The sequence below is a fragment of the Varanus komodoensis genome, unplaced genomic scaffold (assembly GCF_004798865.1).
Source record: "Varanus komodoensis strain SLA01 unplaced genomic scaffold, ASM479886v1 scaffold63, whole genome shotgun sequence".
In the NCBI taxonomy this organism is placed as follows: domain Eukaryota; kingdom Metazoa; phylum Chordata; class Lepidosauria; order Squamata; family Varanidae; genus Varanus; species Varanus komodoensis.
Genome location: NW_025336259.1, coordinates 998883 through 1023528, shown reverse-complemented (window position 1 = coordinate 1023528; position 24646 = coordinate 998883).

Below are 24646 nucleotides of genomic sequence, written 5' to 3'. Positions count from 1 at the left end.
CGGCGCCGAGGGAGGGGCGCCCGGCGGGGGGCGGGGGGGCGGAGGTCGCGCGGATAACGGGTCGCGAGGCCGCCCGAGGCGGGGTGTGCGAAGCGCGGGGGCGGGACGCCCGGCGTCGCCTCGGCGGGAGCCGCGCCGGCCTCCTCGCGCTGAGGCGAGTAACGGGCTCCGCGCCGCGCGCCTCCCGTCCTCCCGCGCGTCGCCTCCGCTCGGCGCGCTGAGGAGCGCAGGACGGAGCTCCCCGGCGGCCGCCGCTCAGCAGCGCGCGCCCCTCGCCCGCCCGCCCGGAGGCGCCGCGTGCTCCCGGGCCCGTGGGGTGCCGTGAGGAAGGCGACACGAGCGAGACCGGATCGCGGCGTCACCCTGGGCGGGCGACCCCTGCTAGCGCGCGAGGGCACGGGATGGCGGGCGAGGGCGCGAAGGGGCTCCGCAGAGCCCCGGCGACGGTGAGGCGCCGCGCGCCTTCGCAGCCCGCCTCCCTGGCGCTCCAGCGAGTTCATGCTCCGTGTCGCCGGAGAGTCGATTATGTGCCACCCCCGCCGTTTCGCGCTCCGAATTCGAGCAACGAAGCGTGTGAATTGGGATACGCGTGTTCTGGGGAGCTGTGGGGGGAAACAGAGTCCTTCTGCCCCTGGCATTCCCCTTCCTTCGCTGGCATTTTATTGCACTTGGGAACGAATTATTTTGTTCCTCCGCATGTCATGGAAGCCGCCACAGCAACAGCTTCGGACGATGGTTTCGTACACGGGTCTGAAAATGAGGGAGGGGCTAATCTTGCACGCGCGGTAGCGGCAGCAACGGAAGCACGGGATAGGGCGAGAGGGCAGGGGGCGGGGCTTAAAGCCCGCCTCGGGGTTTATTTTGACTGACGTGGAGGGGAGGAGCCGGCCGAGGCGCGTGTCCGCGGCAACCGGCTTAGCTGCTGCTGCCCTCCAGTGGAGAAAGGGCCGAAAGGCAGCGGGCTGGAGGAGCGCCGGTCGCAGAGCCTAGGCGAGTGGGTTCGGCGCAAGTCGTGACCGGACGGTTAGGATTGGAGCAGCCGTCCTCTGGGAAGTACTCCCTGCAAGTAGGAGGAGGACGCAGGCATGCTTCGGTGCTGCAGAAGCCCATGCTTGCTTGGATCCAAACCCCACCGAATACATCGGGGCAGCTCCTATGTAAGTGGGCATAAAACAGCCACCTGAAATCCGATGGAGGGGAAGCTGAAATGTCCTGCTGACTGGGGGGACTGAGGTGTGCCAGCTCCCTGGCCATCCTGGCTTGCAAACTACCTGGGCTAAGGAGCTGGACGTCCAAGGTGGCCAGTGGCTCCTTCAGGGATAGTGTCTTTGGAGGCCCGTGTAGATCCCATGGATTTGAGTAGCAGGATTCCATCCTGCCTCCCAGGCTTTTTAACATCGCCATGAAACTCACCTGGAGGTTGGCTAAAGTGACATGAGTGTGCCAGTGATACTGCTCCTTTCTACCTTTCAGATCCAGGGAAGCCGCTGGACCTTGTGCTTGGGGGCTCCTTTGTTGTTTCTAAGTTTTTATGGGATTGGGTCAGTTGCTAATTGTTACAGACCACCCTTAGCTGCACTTTTCCCCTGAAAGATGGGTTAGAGACTCGATGTTTAGCTGTGCAGGCAGGGCTAAGGATGTTTTAAAGATACTGTTGTGACAACTTGACTCTTCATCAGGTGGATCTTAGATCCCCGCAGCTGAAGATCTGCATTGACATCACCTTTTTTGTTGGTCAGGCTTTTCTTGTGAGCAAAGAAAGACCATGAGAAGACAAAAAGGGAGAGAAGGCAGCACAGTTGAGTTAACAAACAGGAGGTCAAAGTGAGCTCTGGGTCTGAAAAAAGAGAAAATAGTAGAATTGTGGTATAGTAGAGCTAGAACGGGCCAGAAGGCCATTGGGTCCAGCCCCCTGCTCTGTGGAGAAGACCAAGTTAAACCATATTAAATATTTTGGTGCATGCGTGGAAAGTGCCCAGCACTGACCAAAATCATCTGCATTCCATGCGCTCCCTTGCCTTAACAGGCACATATGCACAGCCACACATACAGGTGGCTGAGTTTCCCTTGACACGGCACTTGATGAACTCCGATTGTCAAAAGGATCTGCCCAAATGCCACACAATCCTGCGCTGGTGCAGGGCCTCGTCTCTGCGTGCTGCTGCAGCAGATGGTGAAGTGCTGAGGACATAAATGGGCCAGATCATAGGTAGCGAAGGCATAATCACGTCTTCTGGAATCCTCTCCTACCTAGTGTACAATGCAGATGTGTAATTGAGGAGTACAGGGTTCAGTGATGTTGATTATCAGCTCCTTTAAAGCCATGTGCAGGTGCCAGCTTGAGTATCAGGATGGCTTATTGTAGAGGAATGCATTTCGTATGTAGAGGAATGCATCATTGCAGAGGAATGCATCATTTCGTATGCATTTTGATAAGCACCAGCTTGTTGAGTTTGCACTCGCTGAATCACTTTACGAACTGGAATAAAGTGATCTGTCTGTACGCACACTACTCAGAATTGTATGATGTAGTTTTCAACAAAAAAAAAAAAAAAACCAGAAAATTGTCCACAAAGCGCAAGGTGTATAAGGGCAAAGTGCACACACCATACAGACATAAGGGCCCTTATGCTTTGACCGACGTCTATCTTGTCTGGCATTCCGTTTGCACAGTGTCCAACTAGCTGCCAACAGGAAACCCATAAGCAGGACAGGAAATGCATAAGCAGCTTTTTGCCCAAGCAACAATTGATGTTACTGGAAAAAAGACAAAAGGAAGGAAGCTTTTAATAAGAAAAATGGCTTGCAAAAAAGTGTACATTAGGCAAATTTGTGTCCTAATTGTATATATGATGAAATCTTTGGAGTCTTTTTTATAGTTGGAAATTGATATGTAAACAGGACAGAACTTTAGATGAGAAAGAGGCCCAAAGCTGATGGAGCATTTATTTGGGCTTGGTGTTCAAAAGCCTTGCTAATGTTAGGGTCCTCTACCAGGCCTGATTGCTGTTACAGCAGCACAAAACCTCATAGGGCAGTGTTTCCGAACAAAAATGATCCAGGGTTTGGAAACGCTGCCCTGTGAGGAGAGACGGAGAACTGCGCATGTTCAGCCTTGAGAAGAGAAGACTGAGGGGGGACATGAGATCCCTCCATAAGGACCTCAATGGCTGTCACAAAGAGGAAGGTCAAGATCTCTTCCTGCTGATGCCGGAGTGCAGGACACGAAATAAGCAGTTCAAGTTGCGGCAACCCAGATTCAGGCTGGACATCAGGAAGAGCTTCCTCCCTGTCAGAGCAAGACGGCAGTGGAACCAGCTGCCTGGAGAGGTGGGGGGCTCTCCCACACTGGGGGCATTCAAGGTGAAACTGGGCAGCCCTCTGAGTGGGGTGGTGTGACTTGGTGTCCTGCAACAGCCGAGGGTGGACTAGATGGCCTTCAGGGCCCCTTCCAACTCCACTATTCTATGATTCTATGAAAACCAAGTGTGTCTGTGCTCACAGTGTTTCGTCGGCCTGTGTTTAGCAGCCTGTTGAAGAATCATCTGAAAAGCATTGGTGAATGATTTATGAAATACATTGAAAGCAAAGTTAGATACTAGCACAGCTGTGAAGATCATGAACGCCTTCCTTAAAAAACATTTAATAACTAATTGCCATCGGCCTTTGTTTTGGATGTTTTGCTGTATTTTATTGTTTTTAATGTGTTAATGGTTTTTATTATGTTTTTATTTTTATTGTGTTTTTATCTTGTGTTGTGAGCCACGAAGAGGTGCTGTGGCACAACTGGGTGGCTTACCAATGTTTTAAATAAAAAACTAAATAATAAACAGATCAATTGTTTGTTTCATATGTAAACCCTTCATAGGTTGATAGGGCAAGTTTTATTTAGGTTAATCAATACTTACAAATTGCATTTCTGCCCAAAAGAACCCCCAACCCCATATATAACTTCTCCAACAAAACAATCAGACTAAGAAGAGAGCAAGCCACCTGTTAAAAATCCGGAGATCAGAACATAATCCATCCAAAAGCAATGGAAATAAAGCCATCGTTACAGCCTGTCCTCAGCTAGGCAAAGATGGGGCAATTTGACCTTCATGGGGGGAGAGTTTGAATGGAGTTTGTTGCCCTGGAAAAGCTTCTGTCCCGTGTCCGTGCCAAGTTAGCATCTCCTGTTCATGAGACATAATAACCGGACTTCTGAAAAACAAGCAAGAACTCGAGAAGTCCCTCTCGTCCAGAGACCCGTTTTCACAGCAGCCAGCCAGCTGCTCACTGAAATCCACGAGCAGGATGGGAGTGCAACTGAATGAATTAGTCCAGCGCCATTTTCAACCCTCCGGAGCCTGCCGCTACAACTTGGAGTGGCGAATTCCAGCCTGCCCGCTCTGCAGAGAAGCCTTCCCTTTCCTGGGCTGGCTCCACCGGGATCTAGTACTACATGAAAGGGAAAATGGAGGCTCGCTCACCACTTTTCCCACATCATATAGAACTGTCTGCATCTCTGTCATACTTGCTTTTTTCTAAACTAAACAGTTCCAGACATTGTAAGCTTCCTGTTCGGGGAATTGCTGCAGCCCCTTGATCATGTTAATTGCCCCCTTTTCGCACCACTTCCAGCTCTCCAATATCCTTTAAAAAAGTACATAATAGATACCAGAACCATACATAATACTGCAATTATCAATTCACCATCTTTCACATAATGGCAGTATGATACTGGCACTGTATTTTCAGTTCCTTAATTATGTCTAGGATGGAATTTGGCCTTTCTGCCGCACCCACACACTGGGCTAATCTTCGCTGAGCTGCATCACCACCCCAAGTTTGTAAATTAAGTGGGAGGAAGCAGTGCTTCAAACCCTCCAGGGCCTTAAGAACGAGCTTCTTGAACGGTGCCCAGAAACAATTTGAAGCAAACCGAGTTGATAATGCGCAGCATAACATGGTCAGCAAAGTGCCCCAGGCCGCATCTTGTGCTAGCTGAGTCTCTGCACGCTCTTCAGGGCCAGATCTGTGAAGATCGCATTGTGGGACTCTAAGCGAGAGGTGATTCAGGCGCAGATCAGTGTGACCAGACCCACCTGTGGGGAGAGCAAAAGCCCTCCTGGTCACCACAGCCACCCGCACTTGTTCCATGGGATTGGAAAGACAAGAAAGAATCGATCATTTCCTTCAAAATGCTGCTGTGGTCCAGTGGAGGAAGATCAGGCGCCACCTCTACAACAGATTCCAGATGTGCTTTTTCAGCCTTAATCCTTTCTGGGAAAGATGGCGCTGGCCGGCCATCATCTAGTTGCTGGAGACAAGTGGGAGAGCGACTGGGACCGATTGCTCGCCCGAGAAAAGGCAGAATGACAATGAGCGGGAAGCTTTGAGCTAAGCTGCCGCCTCACTAGGACTTGAGTGAAAGAGATTTTATTATCCCAGAGTGATGCCTCACAATGAGAACATTCCCGCTTCCCTCCTTGCAAAGCCACACAGCAGGAGAAGCAAAATGCATGCTGTTCCGTGTGCAGCATCGGACCCCTGGAGGGACTCTTGCCTTCCCCCACGGCACTGGCCACCCTGCCGAATTTTGGAGAAGCGACCCGGGGAGAGGCAGAGGCCTTGGAGCACCTCAAGGTTGCTGCTGACAGATTCCCAGCCGACAAGGAGAGCCGGGATGTTTTGGAAAGGATGGGATAATGCACTGGTCCAGACGAGCAACTCAGATTTGGGCTGGGGACAGTTGAGATTTCGTGGGAATGGCAAAGAGGGGGACAAAACCTGTCCCAGAGGAATGTGAGGTGGCCTGCTCAAGCCTTTCCTTGGGCTTCTCCCCACCCCACCAAGAAGATGCACCAGGGAGAGCATTTTGTCGGAAGTCCTAGTCGGTTTCTTCTTTCCCATCTCAGCGGGTTTTTTGTAAGGCAAGCAGGTCTTACCTGCACGTCCGACCCCCTTACAAAGGAGGCCTCAAATGGCCTCCAGGGAGCAGGGCTCGGGGGCAGAGCCCTGTTTCTCACAGGGGGGGTGCCGGGATGCCCATCCGGAGACGCCGAGGCTTCGCGGGCTGCATACTCAGCATCCGTGGTGCAGGCAATGGTGGGCGAGGAGGGCCAAGCCTTCAACAAGAGCGGTGGGTGTTTGCCCCGAATGAAGGGCCAGGCGAAGCGAGGGAAGCCGAGCAGCGCTCTGGGCAGGCTTTCCAGGGGCGCCGTGACCGGGATGCCGAAGACGGAGACCCTGGAGGGGCAGCGATGGGAGTGTGGAAGCCCAGGGCGAGGCAGAGCCTTGCCAGCGCCCCCAGGTGGCCGCCCACAGGCTCCCAGGCCCACCAGGGGTGCTTGGGAAGGGCCAGGAGGGGCCCAAGAACGGGGGCCGGGGGGCACCGCCTCGCCGGTCCCGGACCCGGACCCGTGATGTGGCATCTCAAGAGAGGAGCTGCCCGGTTGTGGCTTGTGTGGGTCTCGCCGGCTGGCCCCTCACCCTGAGGGCAGAGCCCAAAGAGGTGCTCAAAGGGAAGGGCCTGGGTTCAGCTTTCTTGACATGAGCAGAGGCCAGGCTTTCAAACTCACCAGAGGGCTGTTTGAGTTGCTTCTTCTTGAGGCTGTCAAGTGCCAGCAAAGGTGGGCATTGCAAAGAGACTGCCTGGCCTTTGGGAGCCTGGGGGCAAGAAGGGGAGGGCCGGGCTCACACCAGCCAGGGAGGCAGCGGCTGCAGGCATCTGTGCCCCCCTCCTCCCCATGGCCATGGGCTGTGCGAGGATAAGAAGCAGGTGAACGAGCAGGTCGTGATGGGGAAGAGGTTCGGTTCCAGAAGCAACCGGCATCAAAGCCTTGTTGAGATACGGCCTCTTGGCAGATGTCCAACTATCCTTTTTGGACGCCAGCCCAGGACAGAGGCTGGGCAAGGCTCCCAGAAAACCGGGGCGTGAGTGCTTATTTCTGTGGGCTTCTTCTGAAGGCCAGCGTGCAACTGCACCCTGTTGCAACCTCCTCTGCGTTCAAGGAAAGGACGATGACCAATACACCTGTCCCTTCGCCGACCCACGGGCCGGGCTGTTCATGGTTGCCTGCCCTGCAATCCAAGTGCGCAGTGGAGTTTTTCTGCTAGGAGATACGGATGTATGAGAAACGTAGGTGGTTTTACCAGGTTTCCTCCAGTCCCTGCTTCCCAAAATGGAATGCCATCCACATTCAGGGTCTGTATCTTTCCAGCGGAACTTGTGGAACAAAACCACCGTGTCCGAACCAACATGCACCGAAGAATACGTGTGCTTCATAAATGTGCACAAACGCTTTCATCAGAGGGAGAAAAATACGTATATTCACAGAAGTGCGATGGATGTGTGCTGTGGGAAATAAACACTAATTTTCATGGGGAAAGAAGGGCTTTTTTGCAACTGGATATGCGTAAAATTTGAAGCAATCTTTGCAGTGACAGTATTCTATGAGCTTCTACACTGCAGTTGTATTACTTACACTCCGGTTAACTCACAGGCCTCAAGTTCCCTTTTTGATAAAGGAGCAGGCTACGTATTAACTCACATAAATATTCATTATATTTATTTTTCCTGTAAGGAAGCCCAGGGGACTTAACTGGTCTTCCTCTCCAGTTTCATATAATAGGAAAGGCGGTCTTCTGGCTGGGCAAGCAGGGCTTCCTCCTGGAGCTTCTTCCAAGGCTGTTTACCAGCATCCCCGGACATCGAGAAGCCACTCCGTCTCCAGGCTACCCACTCCAGTCGCCCCGCAGGCTTGCTCTTTCTCCCAGAGGCTGCTCCGGAAACTGTCCCTCCCTCACTCGCAGACCTGTGTCAGCTTCTGCCTCACCAGCTGCAAGCTCTTCCTCCGGGCCGATTCGTGCTCTGGCTCCTCCGCCTTGCCCACAACCACCTCCTGCTGACTCTTCCCATGCAAACTCTTCCGACAGATGTTCCACAGTTCCTTCTATTCTCTCTGGACAGAAACTTCCAGCCAGGGAGCTCTGGTGTGGGCACCACCCCACCTCTGTGTAGACTTAGAAGCAGAGCGAGTCAGAAGGGGTCTACCGGGCCATCTAGTCTGACCCCCGGCTCTGCTCACGACATGCCCACCACGTGCACGTCCAGTCTGTCCTTGAACACCCACACCGATGGGGCCTCAGCCACCTCCTGTGGAAGCCCATTCCACCCCCTCGGGGTCCTGACTGTCAGGAAGTGCTTCCTGGCATCCAAATCAAACCTGGGTTCCTTGAGTTTGGCTCCACTGGAGTGCAGCTCAAGGAACCAGACTTAGGACCAATGGGTGTCCCTGGCCTAGAACAGCCAGATAATTCCCCAGCCAGGTGGTTCATTTCAGTCCGGCTTACCGTATGACTAGGCAGTCCCCGGCTTCATTTTCACCTCCTGGTCTTAGCAGCAATCCTCATCAAGCAGAAGCCTTGAGTAAATAGCAAAACCAAACTCTTTCTCTCGTGCTCTTAACCTCTCAGAGACTGCAACAAGATGCGGACCTCAATTTCTTCACGGGCTCCTTGGAGGAAACGGCTGGATACCCTAGATGAGGAGAGTTGGAAGGGGCCAAGAAGGCCATCAGGCTCAGCCCCCTGCTCAAGGCAGGATACAGAAGAAAGCACTCAAATGCATCCATGCATTTGGATGCATTTCACCAAACCACAAAGGCGCACACACACTTCATCCTAAGTATAAATGGACCTCACAAGGAAGGCATCCTGCAGCATGGAACCGCAACCCAAAGAGTCCCCCCCCCCCTGCTAATTTCAAGCTTGAGAAGACTACCTAGAGCAGAATATCGCTGGCAATACCGTCAGTGTGTTCTTCCTTTATTGTCTCCTGGGAACGGAGGACGTCCCCAAGGAAACAGAATGCGGGAGGGCTTTAGGACAAGGATCCTACAAAACATTTGCAAAACCCAGAGTAAGAGGATCCGCTTCAACTCAGCAAACACTCCCTCTGAACCTCACCTGCTTCACCAAGTTTTCATGAAGTTAAAATGCAGCAAGAAGGGCAGGTATGCTACTTTGAGCTCCTTGGATGATTGATTGATTGATTGATTGATTGATTGAGGCTGCGCGGTGGGGCCGGCTTTCACGTCGCGGTTTGGTGTTACGCCTGCCCGTATTCTGAGCAGTGTCCCTGTCATATGAGGCCTCGCCACAAGAGGGCGTGCGCCCCACACGAGCCGCAACCTGCAGCCGTTTCTAATGGCGGGCAGATAAAGTGAGCCGCACATTTCAAGTTACGCTGATTAGTATACCGCTGAGCGCAGGTCATTGTAACCCACGTTCTGAATTCAACATTTGCTTCACGCTAGCAAGGCGTTTCTACCATTGTAAACCAATGCAAAGGAGACCTTGGGGAAAGGGGGGGGGGGGAGCAGCAGCAGCTGTGCTGTAGGCAGCCTTTCAACAGGTGAAGCTCACCAGTAAAGCCTTGGGTTCCGACTTGGAACCATGATTTCAGTGAGGTAGTGAAGCGTTTACTGTGCGTTTAATGGGGGTTCTCCACAGAGTGCCATGGTGATGAACATACTGTAGGGATGGATACAGCCCAGAATAAGACCTGCAAAGGATAAGTAATTCTTAGTGCCTGGACCCAAACAATACCATCTTCTTTCCTTATTTTCCCTGCCCCCATGTTGTAAACCCTGTGAAAGAGACTTTAGAGCAAATGACCATCAGCATATGAAAATGCATGCTTTATTCTGGTCCCGTGAGCCCAAGCCCCAGACCTTCCCAGTACCTCGTGCCACCCCGACACACCTCCCAAAGATCCTGGAAAACAAAAGCCCCAAGGAGACCCTAATCCGGCCTCATCAGGCCCCCATTCTGCTCGGGTAGCAAGCTCATTTGCTTCTTTGCACTCATCTGGGGAGCAACTTGATCCAAGCAAGCCCAGCGGCTCCGAGTTCATGTGACGCACCGGCTGTGCGGCCGGACCTCACGATGGAGGTGACGGAAGGCGGAAACCTCCCCGTGTATGTTGGCCATCACCCGCCAGCGGAGAGGTGACACCACCAACCCTCAGGAAGTACCAGCGCAGCTTTACAGCCAATTAATCAGTAACCCAGAACTTGCCGGGGCACATTTCATGGCCTACAAGGAAGCATTTGGAATTCCGCCTCTGAGCTCAGCCGGAGGTGTCTGTCTGGGCAACTATTCTGCAGGTGGAGGTGTGCAAAAGCAGACACGACGGTAGCACACGGATGCTTTGACGCCTGGAACGGCAACGGTGGTGCGTGAAGCAAAAGGAGCCGAAGGGGCAGATGGGTGAGGAGCCGCAAAGCTCTCTCCTGCCACGAGGACTTCCCCCGATTTCTCCTTTCTCCAGACATGCCACATACTGTTGTATTTTACTGTTTTAGGGCCACCTTAGGGGCAGAATAAGGGCGTTGAAGCTCTCCTGCGATGTGTCTGTTGCTTATTAGCACCCCCTCTGGGCTGTTTAGCAGAGTGGGGGTCACATTGGGTAAGAACATTTCTTGCACGCTCGCCGTTGAAACGAGGGGAATGGACACCGCAGCCTCACGCTCCACGTGAACCGGCCGGAGCCGCTGCAGTTCCTGCAAACCATGTGATCGACCCAGATGTGGGGCAAACCAGAGCATTGTGTCGGGCACAAAAACAGTCCATTCATTCTCAATAGAAGAGTGCCCTTTCATGACAAAGACCAAAGCAAACACCCTCCTGCTACAGGAAAGCCAGTGACTCACGCTTATTGAATTGCATGGAGGAGGCGCCGAAAGACAAAATCAGGCCATTATTTTCTTCTGTAAACGACTCGGAGTTCCACAACTGAACCGCTTCTGGGCTGGCGTCTCCTCGGCCCTGACCTATTAATGTCTCCTGGCACTCGATGCACATGATCTGAAGGAGACATTGCTGGCCCCAGTCAGGTTCCACCTGGGCTAAAGAGAGCTGGCCACGTAATGACGCAGCCGGAAGTCTACACGGCCGTTCGCTTTCCCCGCTGGCCTCTGACGGACATTGCTTCTCGGTGTGGAGACTCCGCTGTCTCGCACAAGAGCCCTTCTCCTCGTTCTTACGGCCACTCACCAGCACGCTCCTTCCCTTTCTCAGCCATGCCGTGCTGATACCCAGGCTTGGCTACCGCGACGCGCTCAGCATGGGCCTGCCTTGGACAACTTGCAGCTGCCCAGAAATGGGTGGAGGCTGGTCAGCTCATGACCCCAAGGAGACGCCAGTTGCTTGGCCTGCTGGCGAGTTTCTGAGCCCGGCTTGAAGTGCTTTTGCTCCACCCCCCCCCCTTAAAGTTTATATGGTCCAACTTGAAGGGCAGGTTTCTGCCATGCCAGCTTGCCCACTTTCTGAAGCCATCAACAGAGGCCTTGTTCACCTGCCTTCCAGCTGGGCTGTTCAGGGCCTCCTCAGTGGTGGGTCCCTTCCATCAGGGGTTCAACCAGCCCCTTCTTTGTAGAACTGCAGGAGGGCTGAAGACCCATATGTGTTTGCTGGCCTTCCCTAAGAAGTCCAACCTTTATCTACCAGGCTCCACCCCGGGGCTCCCAGGATCTGCCTCCCTTCTCAGGATCTGCACATGTACGGATCTACATCCCCGGGGGAGACCCGCACCTCCTGAGGCCGCAGCCTAGTCCTCTGGAATTCCCTAAATGCTTTTTCCCTTCGCTCCCACCATCAATTGCCCGGCGGATCCCTGGCTTTTGTGTGGTTCTCCCCATCCCGGCAGGGTTCAAGTGCCTGGGCAGCAAGAGCTGTTGGCTACAGCAGGCTGGGTATTTTGGCCCCGCCCCTTTGGCCCCGCCCACCTCTAGACTGCGGCCCCCGAGAGCTTCTCCCAAATGGAATTTGGCCCCCGGGCTGAATGAGGCCGTGCACTCCTGGCCTACATGAACTGAGGTCCACGAGCAAATACAGCCTTTGCAAAGGGCCTTTTTTCTTGTTTATTTTTTTTCTGAGAGAGCTGCCTGGCCTCCTACCACGTCCACACAGAAAATATTTGTTTCTTCTTGTTGCAGATAAGGCTCCAAGCAAGCACGTTCTGAGCTAACGATGGAATTGCTGGCCTTCGCATGATAGCAAAATCAGTTTACTCAAGCAGCCTCTGTCTAGTCTGTTGTGGCAGGAAACCCAGCGAAAGCACCACGTCCTGGTGTGGAACTGTTTCTTCTAGAACATCATTGCTCGAACAGCCCCAGTGGCTTATCTGGGTCTGAAGGAATTGCATCCCCACCATTAAGAGCTCATTCCATGCAGGCCAAGATAGAAAAATGGCCCACAACTCCCATTTTGCTGGCCGGTGCATGCCGGGAGTTGTCCTTTTTCTGTCTCAACTCACATGGAATTTCGCCCTAAGTGAAGAAGTTATGTGTGGCATCAGCATCGCTCTTCCAATAAGCTCTGTCGATTGAAAGCACTCCAAAACACTGCTTTTGCCTCGAGGTTTCTCAAACCGTGTTGCTGACCCTACGGTGGGGGAAACACTGCGGAGCTCCTGACGGGAGCTTTGGACCAGGCAAAGATTAGGAGAAGCTTGCAAGAACTGAGCTGCTGTTTTAAAGCAAACTCCCTGCAAGGGCTTAGCCCCTGCGCACAGTAACAAAGCGCGATCCGTCTTGAAAGGGTCTGGAAAGGATAGAAGCATCCCTTGGGGGCCTCACCCTGCTTCCCAGGAGCTCGGGTTGCATTCCTGGGCCATCCTGCCCCCTCCGAAGCGATCCTACAAGGTCGGTCAGGCCGAGAGGATTGTCTTGGCCCAGTGCGTTTTCTGTTTCAGTTAGAATCTGAACTCCGGTTTCCCTGGCAGTGCAAGTCCCAAACAGGATTATATCCCACCAGTGCTTCAAACAGATCTTGCTTGTTCTGAGCTGTTAGGCCAGGAAAGGGGAATTTGCGCGGACCTCTGGATATACTACGCAAGAATAGGGTGGCAAGCCAGATCATGGGTAGGGTCACACGTTGCCCACCTTGGTCTGGACAAAGAAAGGGCTTCTGATGAGGTGCCCAGGTATTCGGTGTGCCAGGTGTGCTAGAAGGACCAAGTGCAAGCTGCAGAGCACAGGTGCTTACCTGCACACACCTCTGCATCCACATCTCTATCGCTTGACTGCAAATCCGGCCACGGAAAACACCGTGCCCTTTTCTAAGCTCGTTGGCCAAGACTGAGGCATCCTTCCTTCCCTAGGCATCTATTTTCCCTCCAGCAACCAGCATCTGGAGAATTTCCGCCACCTGGGAAAGCATATTTCACAGAGTTAATTGTGCATGAAGCATCGGCAAAGGCTTGCTAGTGGACGTGCCCCGAATGCCTTTTCTTCCTGCCTGGTAGCCCTCTGCAGCCTGGCCGTGACCGGCGTGGATTTCCGTCGATTTCAGCCAAGGAAGTTGGGAGTGTGAAGGAAGACAAGATTCTTCCACCACGTACACGAATTCAGTACATCTTTTGTCGCCTGCATGTAACAACAGCAGTCAGTCCTGTGCATTTCCTTGCTTGCTCCCACCTTCCCAGGCTTCCTCCAATTTTTAGAAGCACAGCATCGTGGACTTTGAAGAGGTTCTGTGGACCCTCCGGCCCGGGGTGGGCAAACCCGTTCATCCCTCCATCCCGTTTTTTCCTCTCTGTAGCCAGAGCTTTCTGGGTGATTTACAACAAAGCAGATTCTTTGAACCCCAAAGGCTGCATGTGGTGTCAGGGGGCAGGTTGGGGGCTGCAATCCCCAAATTGCAGCCCCCAACTCCCACTCCCAAGGATGCAGGTTGCAACTACTACATCCGAGTAAACCTGGGGAAGGGGAATTCTCTGGCTGAGAAATTGAGATCCCTGTTTCTTCCCTGTGAGATCATCCTGGCGAAGATTCCTGGCAGGTAGGGGGCTTTCAACTCCCCACCTCCTGGCAATTCTGGGGGGAGCCAGCTGTGTTCCAGTTGCTATTAGGGTACATTCCAGGAATCCTTCCTAATTGTCCTGCATCTTTCTGAAATCTTGGTGCCCAGAACTGGCCACAGTAGTCAAATGAGGCCTGACTAGTATAGGGGAACTACTACTTCTCATGATTTGAAAGTAATATTTCTGTCAATGCTTCCCAAAATAGCATGTGTCCTTTTTGCAGCTGCACTGCATTGCCAGCTCCTATTTAGCCTGTTGTCCACGATCACCCAGATGTTCTTCTCTTCCAGTTCTGTTGAGCCACGTATTCCCCATCCTGTACGATGCCTTTGGTTTCTCTTTCCCACGTGGAGGACTTGGCACTCGTCCCTCTTGAAACTCCTTCTGTTGCTTTCGGCCCAGCGTTCAAGCTGATCAAGATCGCCCTGGATCTTCCTTTTCTTCCAGGGTGTTCACTATTCCACCCAGGTTCGCATCGCCTGCAGATCTGATTAGCATTCCTTGTGCTTCCTCATGGATAGAGTTAAACAGGCCATGGAGATTTAAACGTGTTTATCCCATCCCGGTGTTCCTTGACCATTTGTCTGTCAGTCTTGGGCTGCCATCTCTCCGTTTCAGCTCGTACTTCCTCTCGGTTGTTGTAAATTTTCTTTGCAGGAGAGAATCGGGCATCGCAGGAAGGAAATTGCAATCTTGCAGGAGAATGTGAATACTGACCCTTCTAACCTATCCAGCAATCCGGGTGGAAATGAACCGGGGCAGCAAACAGCAGTACTGGAAAGGAATGTTTTCTATGCCACCCAGTGGAAGGACGTGCAGCCGGGTGGGGGCAGGAGGTAGATGGAGCCCCCCTTGTCCTGACAGCTCCATGCTGGAAATGCAAAGCTGAAGTTGCCCTCTCCTCCCATGAGGGAGAGCCCAGCAGCCATGTCAACTGGGAGGCAATAACACCCCGGGAACATTGCTGAACTACAGTTCCCATAATCCCTGACTGTGCAGAGTAGGGCTGATGGGAGATGCATTGCGACAGCCCATGAAGACCGCACATTTCCACCCCTGCAATGAAATTTGCCTGCTTCCTGCGTGCTGCCGGCAGTGGAAGTGGAACTAGAGCTCTCCCAGACCAAAATAAAAAAAGGGGGGGAAGTTTAATGTGAAAGGACCTGATTTTGTACTTCCACCAGTATGTGAACCCAAACTCAGTTATCTTCAAAGTTTGCGCTTCTCAAAATTTTGCAACGAAATGCTTCAGTCAAACACTACATGCAAATATCAGTATATTAAAGGAAAAATGTTTAAAATGCTTTCAGTTGGGGAAATTGCTTGCAATTGTCCATTGGGCAAAAACATGCAGAAAAATGCATGTACTGGAAGAAATGGGCACACACACGCTTTGGAAGTTTTCATGCTATGTTTATTTCGCTTCACATTCTCAAAGGTCAAGATGAACCGAGTTTGGGATTGGGAAAATGGGAAAGCTGAACTGGCAGAGTCTTCCCCCGCTGCTTGTAGGTCGGTCGCTGATGGTGGGTTATGCCTGCTGTGCCACCTGCCCATCTAGGACCGGACTGGGCAGCTGGGGCTCCCATCAGCCCCTGCTTGCATGGGGGGGGGGGGTTTGTAGGCAGGCTGGCAATTTGCCAGCTCCTGACCTGGCCTGAGACTGTTTTCCTGGACTGCCCGCTGCTCTCCTGGGGCTCAGACTTCCCCTTCCCTCGATTGTCTTGTCCCCCAGCGCTGCTGGGGGCTTGCCCAGGAGCCTCTGTGTGTGAGCCGGCACTCCGACACGGAACCGTGATTCCTTCCCAGTGCCCCGCCTCAACTCGGATGATACCGAGTGAGCGATAAGGCCGGCCGGCCCGGTTGGATCGTTGTGGGTTGGGCCTTTCCTTTGTGCAGCGCAATCCGCCCGGCTCAGTTTGCTGAGCGTCCGAACAGGTCTGTTCTTGTCAACTTGCTCCGGCCTGTTGGTAATAAACACTTCTGCCTCTCCAAGCATTTGCCTTGCAGCTGGAGAAAGAGGCCCTGAACTTGGATGTGAGATTCACTTGCAGGTCTCCTGACAGCTGAGCTGAAGAAACGCTTCCCGGCGCATTCGCAGGCTCCGTCTCGGCTCAGCTTGCCTTCTGGCCAGGGCCAAGCGAGGGACGAGAGTCTGGAACACAAGCGGGCCGGATTCCAGCCGCGTCTTCGCATTCCTCCCCATAGGCAATAGGCAGGAGCTGGCTACACGACCGCAGCTGGCTGTTCCCCATTCAGGCCGAGCAACCCTGAAAATTGGCAGTGCACGGGCTTCTCCAGTGCTCCCCTCAGGAGAGTAAAACGCAAACTTGTTTACAAGGCAGCAAAGTCCCCATCAAAAAGTCTCTGGCACTCTTGGAATGCCAGGAGTTGGCCCTGCAAATCGCAGCGTTTGCTTTTCTCTCCCTTTTGTTGCTCCACGTGCATGTTTGTCTTCAGCTTATTTGTCGTGAACATAACAACTTTGTGGAACGTCGAGATGCAAGATTAAAATCAGGTACACTCATTCCGGTCGCGGTTCTTCATTTCAGATTTGAATAGCAGTTCTGTCACTAATTATGAATGGAGGGTACATTCTTGGCAGGAACACTTTGCATTTCGGGGGGGGGGGGGGGTTGTGATGCTCTGTGCCGTGCCGGCCCCATGGTCAAGCCGATTAGCTCCGTGTGCTTTGAACCAGCTTTAGTTCAGCCTGTGCTACTGGCACAGGGCAAAGGAGCTTGGCACTGCTGGCGTGGTTCATTCCTTGAGGCCAAAGCCTTCTCGATTCAGGAGACAAACTTTCATATTGGGTGTTTCTGAAGTTCCCTGGGAACCAGACGGCATTAAGCCAGATTTCTCTTAGCAGGCAAACCGGTGGCTCCCCAACACTGTCAGGGGAGCAGAAGTCTACCTGGAGGTGCAGCCCGAAGGCCTGTCAGCGTCCAGGGCATGGCGGCTCGGTATAAGGTCAGGACAGCAGGACCCAGAGAGCCGGTACGAAATACAGGCCCATTCCAAGTCATAGTCAGGCAGTCCAGAGATCAAGGGGGGTAACAGAAGCGCAAGATAAGTCTGTATGAATAGAGCAGAGCAGTCAATGCTGGTCAGGAGTCGAAAGCCAGAGAGACAAGCTGAGGAGAAGCAGATACCTGGAACTGGAGCGGAAGGCGGAGCAGGTGGAGCTGGGCAGGGCCCAGAAGCAGAGGCAGGAGCCAGGCAACGGGCAGAGTCTCCAGAGACCAGCTCCAGGAGGCACCGAAAACTCCAACAGCTCCTCCAACTCCAACCCCTTCCTGCTGAGACCACGTCTGAAGGGAAGAGCCGGTTCTTGTATAGCTCTTCCCTCAGGGCTCCCAGGTGGTGCTTCGATTGCCTGTAACCTGCAACCACCAGGGCTGCTAGTCTGGTCTCTGGCCAGAAGAGGGAGCCCTGGCGCTACCCCAGAACCTCACCGGGTCCTGCAAACATGCAGCCGGGGCTCCAGAAGGCGCCCCCGTGCCCCGTTTCCTTGCAGCAGGCATGGGCAGCGCCATGGCAGCTGCTTCTCCAACGTCTCAGATTGCCCTCCGCGAGCAGGAGAAAGGGCAGGCCAGGAGGGGAAAGGAGGCTGCTGGAGAGAATGCCTTGCACCGTCCCCCTGGCCCCCACCCGGCCCCTCCGTGGTGCTTCTTCTGGGTGGCAGAAAGCACAGATGAGACGCAGGGTGCAAGGCCGTACCTCGTCGCATGCATAGGATGCCCATGAGTCTCCAGACTCAGGGGCTTATGCACAACCAACATGGGGGCCATTGGATTGCACCCCTTGAGGTATGGAGCTTTTCCACACAAGGCCTGTACTGTGCAATCACCATTCCCAACTCATGGCTGTTTACGGCTGCCTTAGATGGCAACTTGACCCTCCAGTTTGCTTCACTTTCTGAACATCACCTTTGGCAAGCTCTTTTAGCGCAGTGAAAATGCAGTATTTACTCAGAAGACGAAAGAAGATGCCCTTTTCACTTGTGTGTTTGCACTATGCTACTGTACCAGAGCGCCATCTAGAGGTAGCAGAAATGCAGGAAAGCAAATGCTCTTCCTTCACCAGTCTCAGTTCTGTGATGAAACCAAAAGTAGATACAGCAGATTAAGGGCCTTGTGTGCAAAAACCCAGTACACCTACTGCAGTGTAGAACATTATAAACCGGCTTTTCCCTAGTTGAGCAGAGAATGGCAGCCCTAAACACGTGGTTCTCTCGGCTATTCAATATTCCTGCCTGATAGGTAAGTATAAAATCCAGGAAAAGCTGTTTTGTTGCTTTAGGGAGCAATTTTGAATTTATTAAAAAGCTAGTGGCAACTTAAGTCCATCAGAAGAGTGCTGCTGGGTCGGCCTGGGTCCATCTAGTCCACCAACCAGCAGTCCACAAGCAGGGCATGAGGGCCACAGGAGCCTCCTACCCATGTTCCCCAGCAACTGGAGAACACAGGCACACTGTCTCTGATGCTGGAGGTTGCCTGCGGCCATCAGGACAACAAGCCGCGGGTGGTCTTCTCTGCAAAATTGTCCGGCAGCCTTGCAGACTGGTGGCCATCGCTACGTCTTGTGAAATTGAGTCCGAGAGTTTAACTCGGACTCAATTGGGTATGAGGCGAGACTGAGGGAACTGGGTCTCTTCAGCCTGGAGAAGAGGAGACTCAGAGAGGATCTCTTGGCGACATGCAGGTATGTGAGGGGGTGTCACACGGAGGTGGGGAGAGACCTGTTCTTCCCTGCAGGGGAAGGCAGGATGCGCTCCAACGGAGCCAAGCTCAGGGAACCAAGGCTCCATTTGGATGCCAGGAAGCACTTCCTGACAGTCAGGACCCCGAGGGTGTGGAATGGGCTTCCACGGGAGGTGGTTGGGGCCCCATCGGTGCGGGTGTTCAAGGACAGGCTGGACATGCACATGGCGGGCATGTCATGAGCGGAGCCGGCTGGAGCCGGGGGTCAGACTAGATGGCCGGGGAGGCCCCTTCTGACTCGCTCCGTTCCTATGCTTCTATGCTTCTAACTCTGTGCTTGGTGAAGAAGCTCCTCCTTTCCAAAATCCCCCACCATTCAGTTTCGTGGGGTCACCCCTCTGATTCCTCCTCTTCTAGGAGAAGGCCGTTTTGCACAGCTTTCTCCTGTCTCATCACACTTGCCTTTTTCAAAAACAAACAATGCCAGATACTTCTTGGGATGCAAAGATCACCCAGAACCTGGCGCTCATCCACCTGGACTTCTTTCCCACCCTTGGCCCTGACCTGGGAAGGCAGCTGAGCGGGAAGCGAGTCCCTGAACCCTCGGGAGCGACAGCAGCCCCCTTCCTCGTGCTAAAGCCTTCTCCTAAAAGAGCACGTAGCCCACGAGTCACATGAACGGAAGCAAGACTCCCACTTGGCCGTGGCCACACAGGCGCGTGGGCGGGACGTGGGGCGGGCAAGCCGGCGAGGTCTGTGCAGCGGCTGGACTCTCTCTCGGCCGGATGCCCCCACGAACCCTCGGAGCAAGCCAGGCGTGGGACAAGGAAAAGGCAGGCAAGAGTCCGGGGAGCTGGCCCCAGAAAAGCCAATGGATTCCCCCCTGAACTAGATTCCTTGGACTGCACGCTTTCCTCATAAAAAGGAAAGCTTATCTATTTTTATTGATTTATGGGTAATTGTGATTTATTGCTGTTTTATTGTGTTTTAATGATTGTAAGCCGTCCCGAGCTGCCATGCCTAAGGGACGGCATACAAAAGTTCCAAATAAATAAATTAAATTAAAGAGTTAATTGCTCCAGCCTCTTGAACTTTTTAGTTTCATTTCATTGATTTCAATTCCGTGCCACCCAATAGGTGAAGCTTTCCAGGCAGTTAACAACTGAAACAAGTCGGTAAAATCTATCAATATAACACCGCAAACAGCATAACGTTCCATTGCAAAATTTAAAACAGTATTTACAAACTGTGAGCAATTACAGGAAATTCAAGTCTCTCTCTCCCAAGGCAACAGCCCCTCACAAACTGCAGCCCTGATCTTGCTTTTTAAATCCTTGTGCTCTGCGGGAGGCGGGCAGCATCCGCCCCCCCCCCAAACAGGACCTCCCAAACATTTTACTTGTCCTTCTCACAGCACCCTTGTTCTAGGTGTGGCGCCCAGAATTGTGTGCAGAATTCTAAGTGTCATCACACCATAGCTTTGTTCAAGGGATGTGGTTTTATTTTATTTTAAATTCCAGTTCGAATAATGGCCTAAAGTGGGGGGTGGCAGCTCTCCAGCAGCTGCACTTGCGGGTCACCATTTTCGTCAAGTTGCTGACCACAGCCGCAAGGTCTCTTTCCTGGGCAGACGCCACTAGCTCAGTTCTCATCAGTTCATACTTGACGTTGCGATTTTATTCCCAGCATGAATCACTTTATAGTTGCTCTCACTAAACTGCATTAGCCATTCAGATGCCCATTTTTTCAGCTTGGAGAGACTCCTTTGGAGCTTCTTGCAATCGTTTTTTCTATTGTGCTTCATAGAGTCATAGTGGAGTTGGAAGGGGCCCTGAAGGCCATCCAGTCCACCCCCGGCTGTTGCAGGACACCAAGTCACACCATTCCAGTCAGATGGCTGACAGTTTCGCCTTGAATGCCCCCAGTGTGGGAGAGCCCCCCACCTCTCCAGGCAGCTGGTCCCACTGCCATCTTGCTCTGACTGTGAGGAAGCTCTTCCTGATGTCCAGCCTGAATCTGGGCTGTTGCAGCTTGAACTGCTTATTCTGTGTCCTGCACTCTGCTATCACCAAGAAGAGGTCTTGGCCTTCCTCTTTGTGGCAGCCTTGGAGGTACTTCTAGAGGGACATCATGCCCCCCTCAGTCTTCTCTTCTCAAGGCTGAACATGCCCAGTTCTCTCAGTCTCTCCTCATCTGCATCTTTCTTGAATCTTGGTGCCCAGAACTGGCCACAGTATTCCAATGAGGCCTGACTAGTAGTATAGGGGAACTACTACTTCTCATGATTTGGAAGTAATATTTCTGTCAATGCTTCCCAAAATAGCATGTGTCCTTTTTACAACTGCACTGCATTGCCAGCTCATATTTAGCCTGTTGCCCACAGTAAGTCCAACATCCTTCTCTTTTTCTGTTCTGTTGAGCCACGTACTCCCCATTCTGTATGGATGCCTTTGGTTTCTCTTTCCCAGGTGGAGGACTTGGCACTCGTCCCTCTTGAATCTCCTCCTGTTGCTTTCAGCCCAGCGTTCAAGCTGATCAAGATCGCCCTGCATCTTCCTTTTCTTCCAGGGTGTTCACTATTCCACCCAGGTTCGCATTGCCTGCAGATCTGATTCTCTTTCCTTGTGCTTCCTCATCTAAATCATTAATAAAGATGTGCAAGAGCACTGGGCCCAGGACTGAATAAACCCCGCAGCACCCCTCTTTCTCCATGTGCCGTTGATGAGCACTCTGTGTCCGATGCAGCAGCCAATTTCGGTTCCACCGGACAGTTTTTCTATCTAGTCCACATTTCGCTCATTTTCTGATCAGAATGTTTTGCAGCACTATGTCGAACGCTTTGCTAAAGTCAAGGTAGATTATGCCCCTCTGTCCTTTCGAGAAGTTACCCAGTCCAAAAAGGAGACAAAATTAGTCTGGCAGGATTTATTCTTAATAAATCCATGCTGGCTTCTATTAATCACTCCACCTTCTTCAAAGTGCTTGCAGAGTGATTTTTAAAATAAAAAAAGCTCCCAGGTTCATCTCTTTCTCCCTTTTTGAAGATGGGGACAATGTTAGCCCTTCTCCAGCCGTCTGGCACTTCTCCTATTTTCCAAAAATTATCAAAGATAATAGCCAGTGGTTCTGAGAGTTCCTCCACTTCTAGTCATTGTAATTGTATTTGGCGATGTGTCGTTTCATCACTGCAAATTTTTGTTCTTCTATTATACTCTTCAAGCAATCTATATTTTGCAGGCAATTTGTATTTTACCACTTGAGGTTGCTTCAGGGGCCACAGCCCATAAACCAGTTCCAGAAGCTCAGAAAACGCAGCAGGGGTTTTAAAAACTGTCTCAGTGGGGTCTGTCCAATTCCCTCTTGATCTGATGAGTCACAGACACACCTGTTCAGGTGAAGCAAGCAAGCAACTGGGGGGTACTGGGAATATCTGGCTTGTTTCAGCTCTACCAACAAACTTATTTTCAAAGAAAAACACAGTGTAAAACATACAGCAATGGTTCTCTTAAAAATTGTGATTTGGGAACCAAAATGCCAGGGCAGCCTTCTGAATTTTAGCCAGAAATCCCAGCTCAAGTATCTTCTCCCCACACAGACACGCTGCCAGGCTGGGTGCCAGGAAGTACTTCCTAGTGGTTAGGACCCCGAGGGTGTGGAATGGGCTCCCACGGGAGGTCGTTGAGGCCCCATCGGTGCGGGTGTTCAAGGACAGGCTGGACGTGCACATGGTGGGCATGTCGTGAGCGGAGCCGGCTGGAGCCGGGGGTCAGACTAGATGGCCCGCGAGCCCCTTCTGACTTGCTGTGTTTCTCTGTTTCCGTGAAGTGAGGAAGGGCAACTAAAGCAATGAATGGATCCAGCAACTACCCTGCAAGGAGGGGTTACAACAACTGGGACTGTCTAGCTTAGAAACAAGATGCAAAGGGGAGGCACGGCAGAGGTACCTGCGAATATGCATGGTATAGAGAAAGCGGAAAAGGAAACATTTTTCTCCCTCTTGCAAAGCACTCGAACCGGGGGCCACCCCATGAAGCCAGCTGGCGGGGGGCTTAGGACAGATCAAAGGAGTCCCTCACACAGCGTACAGCTGAAGTATAGGATTTGCTGCCACAGGGAGTGGTGAGGTCATCACTCTGGATGGTTTTGAAAAAGCGACTGGACAGATTCAGGCGGGAGGAGGAGATCCGTGGCTACTAGCCTTGCTGGCCGTGGGCAACCTGCTTTTCCAGAGGGGGCATGCATGCATAACCAGTTGCTCAAGAACTTGGATGGGGGGAGGTCTTGCACCCATCCCGCTGGGGGTCCTGGGGGCAGCCCACTCGCTACTGGGTGTATGGAGTGCTGAACTGGATGAACCTGGCCTGATCCAGCCAAGCTTCCCTTCCCTTCCCTTCCCTTCCCTTCCCTTCCCTTCCCTTCCCGTGCTCCTGCACCCATTTCCCAAGTGCACACATGCATGTTGTGTGAAAGGGAACAACGCAGATTGTACGCAAGTTCTTGTGCCTGCTGGGCACTGTCCTAATTCAGTGTTCAATGCTCACAACTCTTCCCATGAGATCCAATTAACGTTTCCTGGGCTGTTTAAAATTTGGCAGATCCAATTCCTCGAAAGGCGAGCCGTGAAGGACGAACGGTGCATGTCGTTGGAGCAGAAAATACTGAAGTTACAGGCAGCAGAATCTCCCATGGAAATCAATGCGAAATGGAAAGGAAATCAACAAATTCACTATGAAATCAGCACTGTGAGAATGAAGGAAGGAATGGAGTTTTTTAAATAATGAAGAGAGAACTGAGCAATAAAGCAAGCCCAAAGCAATTTTGGGCACTCCAAAGTGTACTTCAGACTCTCATTAAAGAGCCACTGTGAGCACGTACATGGGCGTGTTTCCCCAAAGCGTTCCCATTTCTTTGGGGTGTGTTCTTTCTATCACTTCTCCGCAACTGTGGTGGGAAGTGCCTCCCTTGAGCCCCCCTGCTGCCAATCAGCCCTTTTCCAGGCACTTCCTCCTGCCACCCACCCCTCCCTTCCTGCTGGGCAGCCCTAATGCCTACTTCAGCAACCTCAGCTTCTGGATTTTTGCTCTACATCACACCCACATGGGGGAAACCAACGTTTCTGAAAGGACTAAAAGAAATGCGGGGCACCCCCAGATCGAACTGCTCATGTGGTTTGGATTATGAAGCCAGTTGCCTTTGGGGAAAAGCGGAACTATTTCCCCATGAAGCCACAACTGCAGTGTGGGTGGAACCTCCGCAGCGACCTTTCAGATGGGGGAGCTTCGCCACCCATGGGGGTCCTCTTTCCCCTCGCAAACCACTTCCAAAAAGCCGGAGAGCTTTGGGAGCAGCACATGAGGCCACAGGGTGGCTGGGGCACACCGTTCCCGGCGTGAAAATCGGAGCACCCGCCGGGATTTGGCAGGGTGCGTAGGCCGAGCACCATCCGCTCAGGCACTGTGCTTTCCTCCCCACCTGGATCACTCTCTGGAGTGGAATCGCAGCCCAAGGGAAAGGGTCCCACACAGCGGAGCAGGAGGGCAGAGAGGGCGCGGGGGCTCAGCCCTTTCCACTCATGCGCCCCTTCCCGGGCAATGACCCCGTTTTCGATTTCTGCCCCCCCCGCTCCACTTCAGGTTGGGCAGCTTGGGATTCCCAAAGCAGGAGGCTTCTGTTTACATGGTGCAGAGGCTGAAAGGCACGGGTGAGTCCGGCCAAGCCTAGGCCTGGGCCTGCCGCTCGCTCGGGCACGGACGCGCGGCAGCGCCGTCGCCCGCTCCTTCCCCGACAGGTGCCCCCCCGCCGGCAGCCCTCCGGCCGGAGCCCCCTTCCCGCTGCGCCCGTGCCGGGAACGCCGCCTCCCATGGCCTCTGGCTGACGCCGACAGGTGAGCGGCTTCTCTCAGCCCGCCTCCGGGGGAACTCGCGGGGCCCCCGCCTGCGCCCGTCGGGAGAACGGCGCGGCCGCGGGAAGGGGCGCGGGCTCCGCAGCGGGGCGGCCTCGCGGGGGCCCCTGCCCGGGAAGCGCGCCAGCGCCGCCTGCCTGGCTGGCTGGGCCGGGCGCGCCAGGGCGGCCCCGCGCGAGTGGCGCGGGA